This window comes from Triturus cristatus, chromosome 10 (genome assembly GCF_964204655.1).
Source record: "Triturus cristatus chromosome 10, aTriCri1.1, whole genome shotgun sequence".
Taxonomy (NCBI): domain Eukaryota; kingdom Metazoa; phylum Chordata; class Amphibia; order Caudata; family Salamandridae; genus Triturus; species Triturus cristatus.
The window spans coordinates 1,027,581,049-1,027,600,232 of NC_140593.1; the positions used below are offsets into that span (position 1 = coordinate 1,027,581,049).

Genomic DNA, 19,184 nt, shown 5'->3' on the forward strand with positions numbered 1-19,184 from the left:
AGAAGGCAAGAGGGGTGTAGAAAGAGATAGGAGAGGTGCACAAAAGGCAAGAGAGGTACAGGAAGAGGCAGCAGGGGTGCAGTAAAAAGGAAAAAAAGTGCAGAAAGAGGCAACAGAGGTGTAGAAAGAAGCAATAGAAGTGCAGAAAGAGGCAAGTAAGGTGCAGAAAGAAGCAAGAGCAGTGCAGAAAGAACCAACAGAGGTGCAGAAAGAGGGAAGAGGGGTGGAGAGAGAGGCAAAAGAGGCAAAAGAGGTGCAGAAAAAGATAGGAGGGGTGCAAAAAGAGGCAAGAGAGGTACAGAAAGAGGCAGGAGGGGTACAGAAAGAAGGAAGAGAAGTGCTGAAAGAAGTAACAGAGGTGCTGAAAGATGAGCAAAGGGTGCAGAAAGAGCAAGAGAAGTGCAGAAAGAGGCGAGAGAGGTACAGAAAGAGGCGAGAGAGGTGCAGAAACAGGCAGGAAAGGTACAGAAAGGGGCAAGAGATCTGCAGAGAAAAGCAACAGAGGTGCTGAAAGAGGCAATTGAGGTGCAGAGAGAAGGAAGAGAGATGCAGAAAGAGGCAATAGAAGTGCAGAAGAAGCGGCAGAGGTGCAGAAAGAGGCAAACGGGGTGCAGAAAGAGGCAAGAAAAGTGCAGAAAGAGGCAACAAAGGTACAGAAAGAGGCAAGAGAGATGCAGAAACAGGTAGGAAAGGTGTAGAAAGAGGGAACAGGGGTGCAGAAAGAGGCGAGAGAGGTGCAGAAAGAGAAAAGAGGGGTGCAGAAAGAGTCAAGAGAGCTGCAGAAAAAAGCAACAGGTGCTGAAAGAGGCAAGTGAGGTGCAGAAAGAGGCGAGAGATAGATTGAAAAAAGCAACAGAGGTGCTGAAAGAGGCAAGTGAGGTACAGAAAGTATCAAGGAAGATGCAGAATGAAGTAACAGAGGTGCTGAAAGAGTCAAGAGAGGTGCAGAAAAAAGCAACAGAGGTGCTGAAAGAGGCAAGTCAGCTGAAGAAAGAAGCAAGAGAGGTGCAGAAAGAGGCAATAGAAGTGCAGAAAGAAGCATCAGAGGTGCACAAAGAGGCAGGAGAGGTGCAGAAAGAGGAGAGAGGAGTGCAGAAAGAAGCAAATGAGGTGCTCAAAGAGGCACGAGGGATGCAGAAAGAGGCAAGAGCAGTGCAGAAAGAACCAAGAGAAGTGCAGCAAGAAGCATCAGAGGTGCAGAAGGAGGTACGAGGAGTGCAGAAAGAAGGAACAGAAGTGCAGAAAGAAGCGGCAGAGGTGCTGAAAGAGGCACAAAGGGTGCAGAAAGAGTCAAGAGAAGTGCAGAAAGAAGCAAGAGAGGTACAAAAGAGGCAAGAGTGGTGCAGAAAGAGGGAGGAGAACTGCAAAAAGAGGCAAGAGAATTGCTGAAAGAAGCAACAGAGGTATAGAAAGAAGCAAGAAAAGGGCAGAAAGAGGCAAATGAGATGCAGAAACAGGCAAGAAATGTACAGAAAGAGGGAGGACGAGTGCAGAAAGTGACAACAGGGTTGCAGAAAGAGGAAAGACAGATGCAGAAAGAAGCATGCAAAGTGACGAATGAAGCTACAGGGGTGCAGAAAGCAGCAAGTGAGGTGCAGAAAGAAGCAACAGAGGTGCAGAAAGAGGCAAGAGAACTGCAGAAAAAGGCAAGAAAAGTGCAGAAAGAAGCACAAGAGGTACATAAAGAGACAACAGGGGTGCAGAAAGTAGCAAGACAGGTGCAGAAAGAAGCATGGAAAGTGCAGACTGAAGCAACAGGGGTGCGGAATGAGGCAAGAGAAGTGTAGAAAGAAGCAAGTGAGGTGCAGAAAGAACCTAGAGAGGTGCAAAAAGAGGCAAGAGAGGTGCAGAAACAGGCAAGAGAAGTGCAGAAAGAGGCAAGAGAATTGCTGAAAGAGGCAAGAGAATTGCTGAAAGAGGCAACAGAGGTGTAGAAAGAAGCAAGAAAAGTGCAGAAAGAGGCAAGTGGGATGCAGAAACAGGCAAGAAAGGTACAGAGAGAGAGAAGACGAGTGCAGAAAGAGACAACGGGGTGCAGAAAGAAGCAAGACAGGTGCAGAAAGAAGCATGGAAAGTGCAGAATGAAGCAACAGGGGTGCAGAAAGAGGCAAGAGAACTGCAGAAAGAGGCAAGAGAGTTGTAGAAACAGGCAAAAGAGGTACAGAAAGAGGGAACAGAGGTGCAGACAGAGACAAGAGAAGTGCAGAAACAGGTAAAAGGGGTGCAGAAAGAGGCACGAGGGGTGCAAAAATGTGTAAGAGAGGTGTAGAAAGAAGCAAGAGGAGTACAAAAGAACCAAATGAGGTGAAAAAGAGGCAAGTGAGGTGCAGAAGGAGGCAAGAGAACTGCAGAAAGAGACAAGAGAGTTGCAGAAACAGACAAAAGAGGTACAGAAAGAGGGAACAGGTGGGCAGACTGAGGCAAGAGAGGTGCAGACAGAGGGAAGAGGGGTGCAGAAAAAGGCAAGAGTGATGCAGAAATTTGGAACAGAGGTGCAGGAAGAAGTCAGAGCAGTAAAGAAAGAACCAAAAGAGGTGCAGAAAGAGGCAAGAGGGGTACAGAAAGAGGCAAGTGAAGTGCAGAACGAAGCAAAAGAGGTGCCGAAAGAACCAACAGAGGTGGGAAAACAGGCAAGAGTGGTGCACAAAGAGGGAAGAGAGGTGTAGAAAGAGACTAGAGAGTTGCACAAAGAGGAAAGAAGGGTGCAGAAAGGCAAGAGGGGTGCAGAAACAGACAAGAGAACTGCTAAAAGAGGCAAGAGAATTGCTGAAAGAAGCAACAGATGTGTAGAAAGAAGCAAGAAAAGTGCAGAAACAGGCAAATGAGATGCAGAAACAGGCAAGAAAGGTACAGAAAGAGGGTAGATGAGTGCAGAAAGTGACAACAGGGTTGCAGAAAGAAGCAAGACAGATGCAGAAAGAAGCATTCAAAGTGCAGAATGAAGCAACAGGGGTTCAGAAAGAGGCAAGTGAGGTGCAGAAAGAGGCAAGCGAACTGCAGAAAAAGGCAAGAAAAGTGCAGAAAGAGGTAAAAGAGGTACATAAAGAGACAACAGGGATGCAGAAAGAAGCATGAAAAGTGCAGAATGAAGCAACAGGGGTGCAGAAAGAGGCAAGAGAAGTGTAGAAAGAAACAAGTGAGGTGCAGAAAGAACCAAGAGAGGTGCAAAAAGTGGCAAGAGAGGTGCAGAAAGAGGCAAGAGAAGTGCAGAAAGAGGCAAGAGAATTGCCGAAAGAGGCAACAGAGGTGTAGAAAGAAGCAAGAAAAGTGCAGAAAAAGGCAAGTGGGATGCAGAAACAGGCAAGAAAGGTACAGAGAGAGAGAAGATGAGTGCAGAAAGAGACAACAGGGGTGCAGAAAGAAGCAAGACAGGTGCAGAAAGAAGCATGGAAAGTGCAGAATGAAGCAACTGGGGTGCAGATAGAGGCAAGAGGAGTGTAGAACGAAGCAGCAGAGGTGTAGAAAGAGGCAAGAGAACTGCAGAAAGAGGCAAGAGAGTTGTAGAAACAGGCACAAGAGGTACAGAAAGAGGGAACAGAGGTGCAGACAGAGACAAGAGAGGTGCAGAAACAGGTAAAAGGGGTGCAGAAAGAGGCACGAGGGGTGCAAAAATTTGTAAGAGAGGTGCAGAAAGAAGCAAGAGGAGTGCAAAAGAACTAAATGAGGTGAAAAAGAGGCAAGTGAGGTGCAGAAGGAGGCAAGAGAACTGCAGAAAGAGGCAAGAGAGTTGCAGAAACAGGCAAAAGAGGTACAGAAAGAGGGTACACGTGGGCAGACTGAGGCAAGAGAGGTGCAGAAAGAGGGAAGAGGGGTGCAGAAAGAGGCAAGAGTGATGCAGAAATTTGGAATAGAGGTGCAGGAAGAAGCCAGAGCAGTGAAGAAAGAACCAAAAGAGGTGCAGAAAGAGGCAAGAGGGGTATAGAAAGAGGCAAGTGAAGTGCAGAACGAAGCAAGAGATGTGCAGAAAGAGGGAAGAGAGGTGTAGAAAGAGACTAGAGAGTTGCACAAAGAGGAAAGAAGGGTGTGAAAGGCAAGAGGGGTGCAGAAACAGACAAGAGAACTGCTAAAAGAGGCAAGAGAATTGCTGAAAGAAGCAACAGAGGTGTAGAAAGAAGCAAGAAAAGTGCAGAAAGAGGCAAATGAGATGCAGAAAGAGGCAAGAAAGGTACAGAAAGAGGGAAGACGAGTGCAGAAAGAGATAACAGGGTTGCAGAAAGAAGAAAGACAGATGCAGAAAGAAGCATGCAAAGTGCAGAATGAAGCAACAGGTGTTCAGAAAGAGGCAAGTGAGGTGCATAAAGAAGCGACAGAGGTGCAGAAAGAGGCAAGCGGACTGCAGAAAAAGCCAAGAAAAGTGCAGAAAGAGGCAAAAGAGGAACATGAAGAAACAACGGGGTGCAGAAAGAAGCAAGACGGGTGCAGAAAGAACAATGGAAAGTGCAGAATGAAGCAACAGGGGTGCAGAACGAGGCAAGAGAAGTGTAGAAAGAAGCAAGTGAGGTTCAGAAAGAGCCAAGAGAGGTGCAAAAAGAGGCAAGAGAGGTGCAGAAACAGGCAAGAGAAGTACAGAAAGAGGCAAGAGAATTGCCGAAAGAGGCAACAGAGGTGTAGAAAGATCAAGAAAAGTGCAGAAAGAGGCAAGTGGGATGCAGAAACAGGCAAGAAAGGTACCGAAAGAGAGAAGACGAGTGCAGAAAGAGACAACAGGGGTGCAGAAAGAAGCAAGACAGGTGCAGAAAGAAGCATGGAAAGTGCAGAATGACGTAACAGGGGTGCAGAAAGAGGCAAGAGAAGTGCAGAACAAAGCAACAGAGGTGCAGAAGGAGGCAAGAGAACTGCAGAAAGCGGCAAGAGAGTTGTAGAAACAGGCAAAAAAGGTACAGAAAGAGGGAACAGTGGTGCAGACAGAGACAAGAGAGGTGCAGAAACAGGTAAAAGGGGTGCAGAAAGAGGCAAGAGGGGTGCAGAAATTTGTAAGAGAGGTACAGAAGGAAGCAAGAGGAATGCAAAAGAACCAAAAGAAGTGCAAAAAGAGACAAGTGAGGTACAGAAGGAGGCGAAAGAACTGCAGAAAGAGGCAAGAGAGTTGCAGAAAGCGGCAAAAGAGGTACAGAAAGAGGGAACAGGTGGGCAGACTGAGGCAAGAGAGGTGCAGAAAGAGGGAAGAGGGGTACATAAAAAGGCAAGAGTGATGCAGAAATTTGGAACAAAGGGGCAGGAAGAAGCCAGAGCAGTGCAGAAAGAACCGAAAGAGGTGCAGAAAGAGGCAAGAGGGGTACAGAAAGAGGCAAGTGAAGTACAGAACGAAGCAAAAGAGGTGCAGAGGTGTGAAAACAGGCAAGAGGGGTGCAGAAAGGGTAGGAGAGGTACACAAAGAGGCAAGAGGGGTACCGAAAAAGGCAGGAGAGGTGCAGAAAGAAGAAGAGAACAGCAGAAAGAAGCAACAGAGATGCTGAAAGAGGCACGAAGGGTGCAGAAAGAGACAAGACAGGTGAAGAAAGAAGGAACAGAGGTACAGAAAGAGGCAAGAGTGGTGCAGAAAGAGGGAAGAGAGTTGCACAAAGAGGGAAGGGGGTGCAGAAACATGCAAAAGGGGTACAGAAAGAAGCAAGTGAGGTGCAGAAAGAGGCAAGAGAGGTGCACAAATAGGCAAGAGAGTTACAGAAAGAGGCAAGTGAAGTACAGAAGGAGGCAAGAGAACTGCAGAAAGAGGCAATAGAGGTGCAGACAGGGGCAAGTGAAGTGCAGAAAGAAGCAAGATATGTGCAGAAAGAAGCCACAGAAGTGCAGAAAGAGGGAAGAGGGGTGCCGAAAGAAGCAAGACAAGTGCAGAAAGAAACAAAAGAAGTGCAGAAAGAAGGAACAGAGATGCAGAAAGAAGCAAAAAGGGTGCAGAAAGACGTAAGATGGGTACAGAAAGAAGCAAATGAGGTACAGAAAGAGGCAACAGATGTGCAGAAAGAGAGAAGAGAGGTGCAGAAAGTGCAAGAGATTTGTAGAAAGAGGCAAAAGAAATGCAGAGCGAGAAAGAAACGTGCAGAAAGAAGTGACAGAAATGGAGAAAGAGGCCAGAGAGGCGCAGAGGGAAGCAAGAGTGGCTTGCACACAATTAGTACCAATTTAACACCCACATTTAGCAATAAGTAACAGGTGACCATTCTAGGTTTGCAAAAGGCCTTCCACCATGCTGTAACACTTGTCGCTGCATTTTTGGTAACGTTTGAGCTGTTTGAGCTAGAAACAAGGCTTTTTTTGTACAAATCTGCAGATTAGGGAGCAGATGCTGAATTATGTGGCTACTGCAGAAAATGTATAATTGTGCAAATGTCGGTGCAGCCAACCAGTCACATAATTCCAGTGGCGCTGCTCATACCTCTGACTAGGTCCACAAGTGCTCCTCAGTGATTCCTTCTTTTTTTGTCTCATTGAGTTCATATTGAGCTTCAATGGAAAAGAGGAAGACTAAACCTGAGGTTACCACTCCACAACACAGACTACCATACCACATAATTACTTTCCATAACACATAATCCCACTCTACAAAATTCCTATACCCTAAATACCACATATTTTCTATCCACATAATTTCACTGCACAACATACCACATAATTCCACTACACACAACGTACATCCACTCCAAAAAACATTAGTAAAAAATGTTTGCATTTACAACTCCAATAGCTCTAATTCTCGCAAATGTGAAACCTATTACATTGCAAACACTTCTTTAGCTAGTAGTCGCGTTTGCAGAGTGGTGGAGAAAGGGTGCTGGGCCTCCAACCACCGCTCAGAAATTCTGCTGCGTAGGACTTACAGCAGGTACCAGGAGGGCTTCTTGGCCCCCAAAGTCCCTCAGAGTAAATTGGAGTTCATCCCCCATCCCGTAGTCTGCCAGGGAGTGCATTTGCAGAGTGGTGGAAAAAGGGGGCATGGCCTCCGAAGATGTTTTAGAAATCCCACTGTGTGGGACTTACTGGAGGTAACAAGAGGGGTAGTTGGCCCCAAGGACATCCTTGGGGGCCAACTACCCCTACACAGCAGGATTGCTAAGTTCTCATAGCAGGCCACGCCCCCTTTGCCCACCACTCTGCAAACACGCTCCCTGGTGCGATCTTGAATGGGGATTGAAGTCCCCTTCGCTGCTGGGGGTCCTTTAGGGGCCAACTAGCCTACCTCTTACCCCCAGTAAGCCCCACACAGTGGGATTGCTGAGAGGTGGACAAAGCGGTACAAAAGGGGGTGGTGATGGACGGAGCATCAGAACCAATCAAACACTCACACCCAGTCAACAGATCTGGGTTTGATCCATCACCGTTCTTTAGCCCACTCTGCCACCCCAGTTCAGACATGGCCATATGCAAATCAGTCTGACCCTGTGCCTCATGGGAACAGTCCAGCCCGAACTGCCAAGCCATGCCTTCCCTGGATCGGAAACAAGCTTCCTAGGACCGGTTTCTGGCATTTCAGCCATCTTCAGCCAGGCTTGCTTGAATCCAGTGGCAAAGTGAGCAAGGGAATCACGTCTGAGCATACCCTGCCAACTTATGGCGAACAAAGCGGTACAAAAGGGGGTGGTGATGGACGGAGCATCAGAACCAAACACTCACACCCAGTCAACAGATCTGGGTTTGATCCATCACCGTTCTTTAGCCCACTCTGCCACCCCAGTTCAGACATGGCCATATGCAAATCAGTCTGACCCTGTGCCTCATGGGAACAGTCCAGCCCGAACTGCCAAGCCATGCCTTCCCTGGACCGGAAACAAGCTTCCTAGGACCGGTTTCTGCCATGCCCCCTTGCCCCACCACTCTGAAAATGCACCTGCATGCACGTTCTAAGTTGGGGTATTAAGTCCCCTTCATTCCTGAGGGTCCCTGGGGGCCAACTAGCACACCAGGTACCTCCAGTAAGCGCCACACGCCTCGATTGCTGAGAGTGGTCCAAGGCCACGCCCCCTTTTTACACCACTCTGCAAACGCGGCTCTTGGTGCACTGCTGCTCAAGTGATGAAGTCCACTTGTGTCCTGAGGTCACAAGTGGACCTCATCGCCCCAACAGCAGTGCGCCAAGAGGCAGAGAACCACAGCACCGAAACTGCCCTCATCGCCGCCACTGATGACATCATGGCCCTGCTGGACAACAGCAAAACCGCGGCCCTCATCCTCCTGGACCTATCAGCCGCCTTCGACACGGTCTGCCACCGCACCCTACGCACACGACTCCACAACGCAGGGATCCGAGACAAGGTTCTGGTATGGACCACCTCCTTCCTCTCCGGCAGAACCCAGAGCGTCTGCCTCCCCCCTTTCCATTCCGAAGCCTCCAAGATCATCTGCGGCGTACCCCTGAGCCCGACATTGTTCAACATCTACATGGCCCCGCTCACCCACGTCGCCAGACTGCATGACCTCAACATCATCTCCTACGTCGACACACAGCTGATCCTCTCCCTCACCAAGGACCCCCTCACCGCCAAGACCAACCTTCACGAAGGAATGAAAGCCGTCGCCGAATGGATGAAGAACAGCCTTCTGAAGCTGAACTCGGACAAGACGGATTTCCTCATCCTCGGCTCCACCCCCTCAGCCTGGGACGACTCCTGGTGGCCGACCGCCCTGGGAGCAGCACCAACACCCACAGACCACGCTCGCAACCTGGGGTTCGTCCTCGACTCAACACTCTCCATGACCAAGCAAGTCAACGCCGTCTCATCCTCCTGCTTCAACACCCTCTGCATGCTCCGCAAGATCTACAGGTGGATCCCCACTGACACAAGAAAAACGGTCACGCAGGCTGGACTACGGATATGCCCTCTACGCGGGAGACACGGCCAAACTGCTGAAATGACTACAACGCATACAGAACGCCTCAGCCCGCCTGATCCTCGATATCCCTCGACACAGCCACATCACACCCCACCTGAGAGACCTGCACTGGCTGCCCATCAACAAGAGGATCACCTTCAAGCTCCTCACCCACGCACACAAGGCACTCCATGACACCAGACCAGCATACCTCAACAGACGCCTCACCTTCTACACCTCGAACCGCCAGCTCCTCTTCGCCGACCGCGCCCTTGCCACCATCCCTCACATCCAAAGAGCGACCTCCGGCGGCAGATCGTTCTCCTACCTCGCCGCCAAGACCTGGAACACCCTCCCCATCCTCCTACGGCAGACCCAAGACCTTCTAACCTTCAGGAGGCTAATAAAGACCTGGCTGTTTGAGCAGTAGCAGTACCCCCCCCTAGCGCCTGAGACCCTCACAGGTGAGTAGTGCGCTCTACAAATTGATTGATTGATTGATTGATTGATTGAGTAGTGTAAAAAGGGGCATGGCCTCGGATCACTTCTCCACAATCCAGCTGTGTGGCACTTACTGGAGGTACCTGGTGGGCTAGTTGGCCCCCAGGGACCCTCAGTATTCAAGGGGACTTAATTCCCCAACTCAGAACGCACCAGGGGGCGCGTTTGCAGAGTGGTGCAGGGAGGGGTGGGGCCTCCGGCAGGATGCCGGCTTTTTTTCAAAATATATTTTTAGAATTGGTCCTGTGTGGCCCCCCTTCTTCAAGTATTTTTGGAACCTTGGGGACCCCATACCACAGGACCTGACCCATTAAAAAAAACTAAAGAAAAAGGGGAAGGAGGCCGCGGGGGCCCCCCTCCGGAGGCTGATTTCGGCCCCGGGGACCCCATCCCCGGGGCATGGCCTCCTTTTTAAAATATATTAATAGGGAAGGGGGGCCGAAAGGCCCCCCTTCCCTGGGCCACTTTTGGCTCCGGGGACCCCATCCCCGGGGGCATGGCTTCATTTAAAAAAAAAAAATTATTGGGAAGGGGGGCACATGGCCCCATTCCCTAGGCCACTATTGGCCCCGGGGACTCCAATCCCCCAGGGCTGACCTCTTTTTAAAAAAAAAATATTAAAGGGGAGGGGGCCGAGTGGCCTCCCTCCCGGGCCATTATTGGCCCCGGGGAATCCATGCCCAGGACCTTGTCTCTTTTTTTATATGATTAAGTGCCCATGTGCGCACTGGTAGACCCCGGTGCAAATTAAGCAGTAGTTTAAAGGCTAAATTTGCCAAACTGATGTAGCAGCATGGTTGCCTGCTCCTAAAAGATGAAAGGCTGAGTGCTAGAACACGTGGTCTCTGCAGCAGGATCTCTTCACACTGAGCTGTCTGTCCATGTGAGCTTGTGCCTTAGCATCATTACACTCGCCGGTTTGTGTGTTGTGTGTTATAAAACAGAAACAGCATATTGCGTAACGAGTCTGTTACACAGCACGCCAAAGAGCAAGTGCTAATGATTAAGTGCCCATGTGTGCACTGGTAAACCCCGGCGCAAATTAAGCAGTAGTTTAAAGTCTAAAATTGCCAAACTGATGTAGCAGCATGGTTGCCTGCTCCTAAAAGATGAAAGGCTGAGCGCTAGAACATGTGGTCTCTGCAGCAGGCTCTCTTCACACTCAGCTGTCCGTCCATGTGGGCTTGTGCCTTAGCATCATTACACTCGCCGGTTTGTGTGTTGTGTGTTATAAAAGAGACACAGAAGATTCCCTAACGAGTCTGTTACACAGCATGTCCAAAGAGCAAGTGCTAATGGGAGGGGGGCTGCATGGCCCCCCTTCCCTAGGCCACTTCAGGTTCTGGGGTCCCCATCCCCGGTGCCTGGCCACCCTTTATTTTAGAGGGGGGCCGCGTCACCCCCCTCCTTAGGCCACTATTGGCCCCGGCCATTTAAAAAAAAAAAAAAGGGGAGGGGGCTGCGTGGCCCCCCTCCCAGGCCACTTTTGGCCCCGGGGCCCCATCCCTCAGGGCCGTCCTTTGTGCTGGGGACCGTGCCCCCACGGTCCCAGCCGGCATTGCTTTTTCACAAGGGGAGCTGCTAATATGCAGCCCTCCTTGTGCAAAGGCAAATCTGCTTTGGTTTCTTGCTACCAAAAACCGAAGCAGAGTTTGATATGACAGGGCGGGAGCCGTGCTCCCACCCTGTCATAGCAAACGGCAATGTCCCAGGGGTGGGCGATATAGGACATTGCAGGAGGCGGCCCTGGGGGGTGGCGATCCCCAGGGCCATCAAGGGCTCCAGGAAGGGGGCCGCGCGGCCCCCATCCCAATGTTTGCAAAGCCCCAGGAAGGTGGTGGTCACCGGGGGTCCGGGGTTCCGTAACGGACCCCTGAATTTACACACAAAGTGCCCCGGGGAGGTGGTGGTCCCCGGGGCAGTGTGAGGGGGCTCGAGCCCCACCACAAAATTATTTATTACAGCCCCAGGGAGGTGGCAGTCCCCAGGGCTTGGGGGGCCCGCAAGACCCCCCGCCCTTATTTGATTGAAGCCCCGGGGAGGTGGCAGTCCCCGGGTCTTGAGGGACCAGCGACCTTATTTCAATGAATCCTCGGGGAGGTGGCTGTCCCCTGGGCTGCGGGGGGCAGCATGCCCCCCACAAATAAATTAGAAATCCCCTTGGAGGTGGCGGTCCCCAGGGCTGCGGGGGCCCCCGCTACATAAATCAAATTGCCCCCGTGGCCTGGCCCACCTGGGGGCTTTTAAAAACGAAGCGCTGGAGCCCGCACTTCATTTTTTAAATTTTTGGACGGATTCACTAATCGGCGCGACCCCGCCTGAAAATTAAAAAAACAATAATGCTTTTTTTGGGCCTGGGGGCCCTGTGGGACCCACTGAGCAGGCCTGGGGGGTCAGGGTGTTTTTACCCTGCCCCCTTTTCTTATTTTTCAATGTTTCTCTCACCTTTTTGATTTTCACTCAAGGCGAAGCACAAGATGGCTGTCAACAAGTCCTAGTTTGGAGTGTTGGCAGCCAATTAGAATGAAGCTCGTGCTTGGGTGGAGATGTGTGGTTAGGCTCCAACCACATATCTATATTTCTTTTTCCTTCAATATTTCAAAAACTACTGAACAGATTTACACCATTTTAAAAAAGGGGCGCTTCCTGAACCAAGAGCTACCTTTTTGCCAAATTTGGTGTAATTCTGTTCAGCCGTTCGGGTTGTAGCCTGCTCCAAAATTTCCTGTGGAAATTAACATGGAGAAAACACGCTTTGGAACCCCCCTTTTTTCTTGGCCCCCACTTCACGATTCACCCCAAAACTTTCAACAGAGAAACTGAGAGGGCAAACCCATTAGTTTTGAACATTTCGTGAAAATTCATCAAACGGCGCCAAAGATATTGGCAAATTAAAAAATGCTTTTCCTATGGAAACTAGGTTCTAACTATAACTGCCTACTGGCAACCGCCAGTAGGAAATATGGAAATATATATATATTAGAAAATATTAATGTCAGTACAGAATGTAATACACAACCTAGGGTCACTATGAGAGATGCCAATCTACTACAGACTGTGTATACATTGGGTGGGGTAGCGAGTGAGGATGATGACATTAGATCTATGGCTAATCAAGCAAACTTCCCCATGGATAGAGCAGCATGCACTCAATTCAAACCTAAATCAATTTTTTACCCTCTTCTTCCCCATCATGCAATTGACACTTTTCATGAAGTGGTAACTAAGGAGCTTACCCAATATAAGCATAAAATATCAAGAGACAACAGAGTACAATTTAATCTCTCTCAAAAACAAAGGGATTTCATTGTGTCATTGGCTAATGATGAGAATGTCATAATACGTCCTTCGGACAAAGGTGGCAATGTTGTTCTATGGGGTAGGGATCTGTACATTGGGGAAGCTACCAAACAACTGAGCGATGATAAATTGTACTGCAAAAGCAACACCGCAGAGTACAATCAGAGTATAACTACAACCTGGGAAAAATTGTCTACATGGCAGGAAGCAGGTCTTCTTACATGGCAGGAATACTGTTTCCTCAAAAAAGACTACCCTAAACTTCCTATACTCTATCTACTCCCCAAAGTTTACAAAAATGCTAGAGAACCACCTGGGAGACCCATTGTGTCATCCATAGGGAATGTTAATGAAAATCTGTCTAAATATGTAGACCATTTTCTTAGAGATTACGTCACTCAGTTACCATCTCACATAGAAGACACTAAAGATTTCCTTAATAGGATTGATAAAATCAAGTGGGAAAACGGTTTCATTATGATCACATTGGATGTATGCTCATTATACACCATCATAAATCATGAACATGGGATTGTAGCCTGCCAACACTTTCTAGAAGAAAGAGACATAAGCTTTTTTGACCATACACAGATGCTACTGGAAATGATAAGGATTTGTCTTTGCAATAACATTTTTATGTTTAACGGTGACCTCTTTAAACAAATACGAGGTACCGCTATGGGTTCTTGTTTTGCGCCTAGCTTCGCGAACCTTTTTCTTGGAAAGTGGGAGGAGGAAATTCGAAGCAATACTTTGCTTCAATTGGATCTAGTGCATGTTAAAGTCTGGATGAGGTACATTGACGACCTTTTTATTGTATGGGGTGGTACTGAGAATGAAGCCATTGATTTTATTGGCAAACTCAATAACAACTTGTACAATATCAAATTGACTTATAACATGAGTAAGATTGAAACTGAATTTCTTGATGTACTGATAACTGTACACAACAATACCTTGATTACTAGCCTCCATCGCAAAGAAACGGCCGGTAACAGTCTTCTTCACGCCCTCAGTGCTCATCCTGAAGCACTGAAAGGGAGCATTCCTTATGGGGAATTACTGAGGGCGCGAAGAAACTGTGGCACTGATGACATTTTCAGTCATGAACAGGCTAAGATACTTGCCAGATTCAGAGAACGAGGTTACCCTGAAGGAGTACTCACAATAGCTCTGAGCAAAATAAAAGAAGTCACCAGGCCCATGAGTCTCGAATATACTCAGAAAGACAAAAAAGAAGAGGCCTGCTTAAGAGTAATTACTACCTTTACACATGATTCCAAGAAGATTAGTAAGGTTCTAGCAGACAATTGGAAAAGTCTCCAATCAGATAACATCATAGGAGAGAAGATAAGTGATAGACCTCTCATTACATACAGGAGGGGCAGAAACCTAAGGGACATGCTTGTCAAGGGTGACATAACAGTGAACCGTAACAAAAACCTACATGATCTCAAAGGGTTTTGTCCGTGTGGACATTGCAGAGCTTGTAGATCCAGCCACATGGTCAAAGATTTTGCAATACCCGGATGCCCCAGAAGAACCATTTCACAGTTTCTTACGTGTAGCTCTAATTATGTGGTATATGTCCTAGAGTGCCCGTGCAAGCTCAGGTACGTTGGTAGCACTATATGCATGGTAAAAAAACGTATCCAGGAACACTTAAGAGCTATCACTCATGCAGATCTTCACTATCCAATTGCTAGACACTTCCAAGAAAAACACCAATCTAACAATTTACTTTTGAGATTTTTTGCAATTGAGCAAATTAATCTAGGGAGACGAGGTGGTAATAGAGAACTTGAGCTCAGGAGGAAAGAATCCAAATGGATTATGGATCTTGAGACTAGAGTACCTGGTAAACATAACCTTGATGAGGAACTGGCTACACACTTATATAATGACTAATTCTCCTTTTTTCTCTCTTTGTAGCTTTTCTCCTAGTTCTGTAACTGTGTGATTTTACTGTTTAACCTTGTGTTTTTTCAGTATTCAAGATCACATTTTTAATTGTAAATATCTTTCTCTTCTCATTTTATCACAGGAGAAAAGGAAGGGACCCATCATGTTCCAGGACTCTGCACGGGTTCCCCACCCTTTTCTTCGCTATGATTTTCTGCACATTGAGAGATAAGGAAGAACTTTTTATTGCACTTGTTTAGCACAAGCTAATTGCTGGTAGTTTTCTTTATGGTATAACACTTGTTTAACAATGAACATCGTGATAATATTCAGCTTTAGACCATTGAGACCTGTCGGCTTTATATCTTGAATTGTGTCTTGTGGTACAGCACCGGCTGTACATTTTTTAAGCTCCATGAACCATTACATTTGTAATTGGCACATGATCTTCGGGCACAAGGGTAATATACCTGTTCCCCCACTTGGGTAATGAAATATTAGCTGTTTGCGCCTGAGCACCTTGCTCCTTAATGGACACTCATGACTTTTGGTGTGCTTCTACAAATTGCAAATAGTAATCAAAAATTATTGTTGGTATTTACTCTTGTTTTCACATTTACGATGCTACATCGATATAATTATTACGAGATCACATACTGTCTTTTATGGATCTCGGGTCAATGCACGGGCATAGGATCATTTGGTCCGATACGAGTTCCCCCACTTGGGGGTTCACCATGTAAACACTAGCTTGACGAAATTTGGTGCGCAATCTGCCATGCCTTAGATAACTTGCGTGCTTGTGATATCTCGCATTTGAATAACGTGTAAACTTGAGTCATTTTCGCCAATGATGGTAATGATCAGTATTTTCACGAGACATGTAAACAGTAAATATCCTGGTATTAGGTAAATTTCAACATTTTCCAATATGGCCGCCACTGTTACTTTGCATTTGTTGGTCCGTCTTTGATGTTCATTGTCTATTAATGCACTTTTCTTTGAAGCTGTACTATCGTGTGAACAAGACACATTGTTGGTGTCGAAACGCGTAGCGGTTTACAAATATTAAAACTTTTGGTGTAGCAACTTGACCTCTGAGAGTGCGTCCCATACTTTGACGAATTTTGGATTAATTCATTTCCGGCTTTGGGCTTTTGCCGGTAGACGCAACACCTGACTCGGGACTGGTCCCAGGAAAACCCACTTCATTTGTGTATATATATATGTATATATATATATATATATATATATATATATATATATATTCACTTAAAAAACCATAGGTTTCACACATGTTATAGTTAGCTGGACATTTCACTCGTAAAAAACCAATGAAATTCCCCCGTTATAGTTAGTGCAGGCAACTATAACTCACGCGACCGCAATCCTCTGCTGATGACGTCAGATATTACATCACTGTATTTAGACACTTATTTACCCATGTCTTCTTCCATTAATCTTTAGCTATACATATATTACAAATATTTATTTTTCATAAAGACACATATGTCATCAGTGATGTAATATCTGACGTCATCAGCAGAGGATTGCGGTCGCGTGAGTTATAGTTGCCTGCACTAACTATAACGGGGGAATTTCATTGGTTTTTTACGAGTGAAATGTCCAGCTAACTATAACATGTGTGAAACCTATGGTTTTTTAAGTGAATTTGCAAGGTTTTTTAAATGCTAATTCGTAACTATAACGTGTGTGAAACCTATGGTTTTTTCAGTGAATTTGTACGGTTTTTTAAATGCTAAGTTATGTATTTATTATTATTTTTTTTTTCGCCCTTGGGGGTCCTTCTGTGACCCCCTGACCAAGGCTAGGGGGTCAGGAACTGTCCACTCGGCCCCCTTTTCACGTTCTCCACCTTCTTTTTTCACCCCCTCAGACTGCGAGAGACAAAATGGCGGCCGACACTTCCTGGTTTCGACCGTTCGAATGTTTACCGACATCTAACAACCAATCAGAATTGCGCTCGCGCACGGCAGGGTGCGCGCACAGTGCACGCACGGTGCGCGCGTATAGATATTGATATGCTTTTAAATGCTATTTTCTCAGGAAATACTGAACAGATTTACACCAGACCTGCAAAAGGCACTTCCTTGACCTTATGGCTACCTCTCTGCCAAATTTCACGTAATTCTGTTCAGCCGTTCGGGCTGTAGCTGCGACTAAAGGTCCTATGGAAAAATGCATGGGGAAAACGCGTTTTGGGACCCCCCCTTTTTCTCTGCCCCCGCTTGACGAATCACCCCGAGACATTCAGGGTAGGAGCTGAACAGAGCGCCCCATTAGTTTTGAAAATTTCGCGAGGATTCGTCAACCGGCGCCAAAGTTATTCAAAATAGAATTTTGAGATTTCCTATGGAAACTAGGTTGTAACTATAACTATCTACTGGCGACCGCCAGTAGATAATATATATATATATATATATATATATATATATATATATATATATATATACGTTATAGTTAGTTGGATATTTCACTTGTACAAAACCAGAGAAATTCGGCTGTTATAGTTAGTTGAGCTAACTATAACTCGTGCCCCCGCACTGCTGATGATGTCACATATTACATCATTCATGACATGGTCAGTGACATCACTGATGACATCTCAAATGACATCACTGATGACATCCCTGATGACATTATCCAGTGAATGTGTGTTTCTGTAAAGTTTAAATATGTTTTATATATATATATGCCAGGGTGTATTGAAGAATGAGTGGGTGTATAAGTGTCTGAATGGATGATTTAGTAGGTGCGGGACTGACTGTATACGTGAGTGATTAATTGTGTCTTACTGAATGCATGGGTTAGTGACTATACTGTGTGAATGTCTGTATTGGTCTGTCAGTTGGTGTGTAAGCGGCTGCATGGGTTGGTGAGTAGTTACATGAGTGTCTATATGGGTTATTGATTGATTGTCTGAGTATCTGTATGGGTGCCCGAGTGTCTGTGTGGGTGGGTGGGGATTGTGACTCTGTGCATAGATGTGTCAGTAGGTGATTCACTGGATGTATAGGTTTAAAAGTGCATCTGTGAAGGGCTGTATGGGTGGGTGAGTGTGTGTATGGGTGTGTTGGTGAGTGAATGGTGGTACATGTGTGAGTAAATACATATGTGAAAGGCAGTATATGTGAGTGTTGGAGTATATAAATGACTATATGCGAGAGTGAGTGATTGTGAGAGTGTCTGTATGGATGAATGTGTGCTTGTGTCAGTGATTGTAGAAGAGAGTATGTATGTGTTAGTATCTGTATGAATAAGTGAAGTGGTGTGTGTATAACTGTATAGTTGAGTAAATGGGAGTATGATTCATTCTTTGCATGACTGACTAGGTGTGTGAGTAACTCTATGGGTCAGTGGTGGTGTGTGAGTGTCTGTATAGGTGTATGAGTGCATATGATACTGCTGTATTGATGAGTGACTGCATCTATGAGTGCCTGTATGGGTGAATGAGTGGATGTGTGTGAATACCTAGGAATCAGTGAGTGGGTATGTAGTAACTGGTATTGATGTGTCTATTGTTTTGAAAATGGTAGTCTGTATTTTAGAGTAGATATATCAAAGGTTATATTAGGGTAAGAGGAGGTGCATCAGATTATCACATGGATGATGTCATCAGTGATGTCACTGACCATGTCATGAATGATGTAATATGTGATGTCATCAGCAGTTCATTGCTGGGGCGCAAGTTATAGTTAGCTTAAGTAATTATAACGGTTGAACATCTCTGGTTTTGTACGAGTGAAATGTTCACCTAACTATAATGTCCCTGAAACCTGTGTTTTTTTCAGTGAATTTCTAAGGTTTTTTAAATGCTAATTTCTAACTATAACATCCCTGAAACCTTTATTTTTTTCAGTGAATTTCAAAGGTTTTTATATGCTAATTTCTAACTATAGCATCGCTGAAACCTGTGGTTTTTTTCAGTGAATTTCAAAGGTTTGTTACATTTTAATTTCTAACTATGTCCACAGAGGTAGGACATGTGCAGAAAGAGAAAGAACGGCGCAGAAAGAAGCAAGAGAAATGCAAAAAGAGGCAACAGAAGTCCACAAAGACGAAGAAAGGTACAGAAAGAAGCAAGAGAAATGCGAAAAGAGGCAACAGAAGTCCAGAAAGATGAAGAAAGGTGCAGAAAGAAGCAAGAGATGTGCACAAAGAACCAACAGAGGAGCAGAAAGAGGCCTTGTTGCAAACTCATCCTGTGCCCCCAACATTTTGCTGACGGGTACTGGTGGTAACTGACTCTGACTAACCAGGCCTAGAGCTAAAAGACACTTAAAATACAGTGAAAACACATACATACACTAGGGAACACTATGAATTGGGGTACCCCTGTGTTTGGCATGACCTCCTCTGTAAAGCCCTAGTAAATAATAGGGCAGGGGGCTCCAAACTACCTTTAAGTCAGAGGTGCAGAAGTAGTAGTCATGTTTGGAGAGTGTGGAGAAAGGGTGCTGGGCCTCCGACCAGCGCTCAGGAATACTGCTGCATAGAACTTAGAGGAGGTACTAGGAGGGCTTATTTGCACCAAAAGTCCCTCAGGAGTAAATTGGACTTCATCCCCTATCCTGTAGTCTGCCAGGACTCCCCAAAACGCAGAGAGATGTATACACTCTGAATTCTGGAAAGCCTCCAAGGGGAAAGGGGGATGG

General features: G+C 46.4%; 1 protein-coding gene across 2 annotated transcripts in view; it reads left to right on the plus strand.

Annotated features, from left to right (window-relative positions):
• Window positions 1-19,184, plus strand: part of LOC146796473 (retinol dehydrogenase 16-like) — a 255,129-nt gene that overhangs the window by 165,576 nt on the left and 70,369 nt on the right. The gene's annotated exons all lie outside the window — the stretch shown is intronic.